Source organism: Haematobia irritans, chromosome 3, assembly GCF_050003625.1.
Source record: "Haematobia irritans isolate KBUSLIRL chromosome 3, ASM5000362v1, whole genome shotgun sequence".
Taxonomy (NCBI): Eukaryota; Metazoa; Arthropoda; class Insecta; order Diptera; family Muscidae; genus Haematobia; species Haematobia irritans.
Genome location: NC_134399.1, coordinates 123,415,293 through 123,418,340, shown reverse-complemented (window position 1 = coordinate 123,418,340; position 3,048 = coordinate 123,415,293). Strand labels below are relative to the sequence as shown.

Sequence of the window (3,048 nt, the reverse complement as noted above, 5' to 3'; positions counted from 1 at the left end):
CCCATATAAACCGATCCCCAGATTTGGCTTGCGAAGTCTCCAAGAGAAGCAAATTTCATCCAATCCGGTTGTAATTTGGAACATGGTGTTAGTATTTGATCTTTAACAACCGTGCCAGAATTGGTCCATATCGGTCCATAATTGTATATAGCCCCCATATAAAACGTTCTCCAGATTTGACCTCCGGAGCCTCTTGGAAGAGCAAAATTCATCCGATCCGGTTCAAATTAGGAACGTGGTGTTAGTATATGGTCGCTAACAACCATACCAAAATTGGTCCAATCATACAAAAATTGGTCCATTTCGGTTCATAATCATGGTTGGAACTAGCGCCAAAAATAATCTACCAATATTTTATTTCTATAGAAAATTTTGTCAAAATTTTTATTTCTATAGAAAATTTTGTTCAAATTTTATTCGGTTCATAATCATGGTTGCCACTCGAGCCAAAAATAATCTACCAAGATTTTATTTCTATAGAAAATATTGTCAAAATTTTATTTCTATAGAAAATTTTTTGTAAAATTTTATTTCTGTAGAATTTTTTGTCAAAATTTTCTTTCTTAGAAAATTTTGTAAAAATTTTTATTTCTATAGAAAATTTTGTGAAAATTTTATTTCTATAGAAAATTTTGTTAAAATTTTATTTCTGTAGAAAATGTTGTCAAAATGTTGTGTCTACTTTGTCAAACTGAATTATATACGTATTGGATCGAGCCTTTTTGATTTAATATATACCACGTATGGACTTACATACAATTTAGAAGATGGTGTTAGGAGGTTTTAAGATACCTTGCCATCGGCAAGCGTTACCGCAACTTAAGTAATTCGATTGTGGATGGCAGTGTTTAGAAGAAGTTTCTACGCAATCCATGATTGAGGGTACATAAGCTTCGGCCTGGCCGAACTTACGGCCGTATATACTTGTTCTTTGTTAGACCGGGGACTTATCAGCCAACCTGTTATGAACACTATCTATGCCTGGGCCCATCTTGAAACCGGGGACGGGAAACAAATTAGGAAATTCATCCAAGAAGTTAGACCACACAAATATTGACATGGGTGTAGGCCCCCATAAGACAGCGAATCTTGGATCCTTTTCAACCTTACTTAACATAACCTATATATATTGAGTTCATCGGTTTTTAAGGATTATTTAAAGTAATATTTTTTAAGTACATCTGTAGTTTAATTTTGCCAAATGGTTATGAATTTTTACTCATCTGGTAGAAAAAACTACGATTTTCAAACATTTAATATTCTCGTTCATTTTAACGAATTCTTCTAAATAAGAAAGGGCCTGACAATATATCGTTCGTTAAACCAAGATTCCACTGTATTTGCGATTCTTATTATAAATAGGATTATAAGTAGGGTTGTTCACGACTTGTAGGTAGCGACATAAGTAGGCCACTATTTATGCAAAGAAGCTTAAGCTTTATTTCTTACGTGCACTGGCTACATCCAACATTAGCTTTTTTATACATGCAAACTTTTTCATCCCATTTTATAGCAGCAATGCCCCCAACGGCAACACTGAACAAGAGTCAAGAGAGAAAGAGAACATGACAGATGTGTTCCCCAAATTGAGAGAGAGAGGAAAGTAGCCAAATCCAGCAACAACAACAACAACAGCAAAAAGTCTATACCTTACAAAAAATAAGAAAACGAACGCAATTGTGCGCTCCCACTGGCCGAATTGGTGGGTAACAACTGAATACGTACCATATGATGACAGTGACAGTCAGTAATTTTTCGATATTGGAACGCATTACAACGTTCTGGTTAATTCTTTAGTGGTTCTTTCGTCAACGGTTAGTGAATAATGTGGTGGTGAATTAATATAAGAAAAAAATAGAACAAAAATAAATGTAAAAAAATTCCTAACAACGTTATTACCTTTACAACACTCTACAAAACTACCAACTAATAATTGCCATTCATAGAAAACTACATCAGATACTTTTTGTATCTGGTATTTTTAACCAACCAACCAACGACTTGTAAACGAACAAAAAAAGTTATTTTTTAGATTTTGCGTCTTGTGTGTGTGCGGCGCTTTACCAAAAATAAACAAATTTTAACAAAAAAATCAACAAAATAAAATCATTGTCGTCATTAAAACAAAATTTAAGTGGCTCCTTTTTTGTGCTGCATATTCTTAAGTGAAAATAATATACAAAAATTTTAAAAATAATATCTAAATACAGTGGAATTATGTACTAAAGTTTTTTGTATCCCTCTAATGGAATATTTAAATTTATTCGTTTGCAATAAATTTAAAGAACATATCAATAATTCTTTTAATACAACTACTTTACATTCGTTTTAAAATTTCTTATACTTTTCCCTGGCCTAAGACATTTTTTTTATTAGAAACAGAGAAGGGAGCAAAAAAAAAATAAACCAATGCAGTAAGACGACGACAACAGACCCCCCAAACCATTATGTCACGTGTGTGTGTGTTTGCTTCCTTTAGTTATGTTGTTGTTATAGTTCGTTTCGTATTTTGTTTCTCCCTATGCAATGGTACCCATTCGGTTTTAAAGCACAGTGAATGGAAATCGCTACAAATAATAATTAATCATTTTTGTAATATTTGATGATTTTACGACTACACTCAGAAAATGACCAACATAAAAATTTTGTGCACGAGAAAAAAACTTAATTGTGCATATTCTCCAAGAGCAAACATATTTAGCAATGCTCTTTTCAAAGGAAACGATATTTTTTTCATAGTTTTAACACAGAAAAAGTTCCTTTTCAAACGGATGCTAAAATTTTCGTGCAATTCTTAAAAATAGCAAGAATTAACTACATCATAGTTAATATAGTAGAGTCTTTGCCCCTTTGTCGTGTCCAAAATTTTTGCCGGGTATGATACATGCAATCTTTACATATATATATATATATATATATATAATATATATATATATATATATATATATATATATATATATATTATATATATATATATATATATATATATATATATATATATATATATATATATATATATATAATATATATATATATATATATATATAT

At 30.9% G+C, this 3,048-nt stretch overlaps 1 protein-coding gene across 2 annotated transcripts in view; it reads left to right on the top strand.

The window, feature by feature from the left end:
• Positions 1 to 1,674: 1,674 nt before the first annotated feature.
• Positions 1,675 to 3,048, top strand: part of LOC142228212 (uncharacterized) — a 73,117-nt gene continuing 71,743 nt past the window's right edge. Inside the window, exon 1 of one of the 2 annotated variants that reach the window (XM_075298578.1) lies at positions 1,675 to 1,814. The gene's annotated coding sequence lies outside the window, so the exon portion shown is untranslated. Of the gene's footprint in view, positions 1,872 to 3,048 lie in introns of both variants that reach the window. The other variant, XM_075298579.1, reaches the window with a different exon arrangement.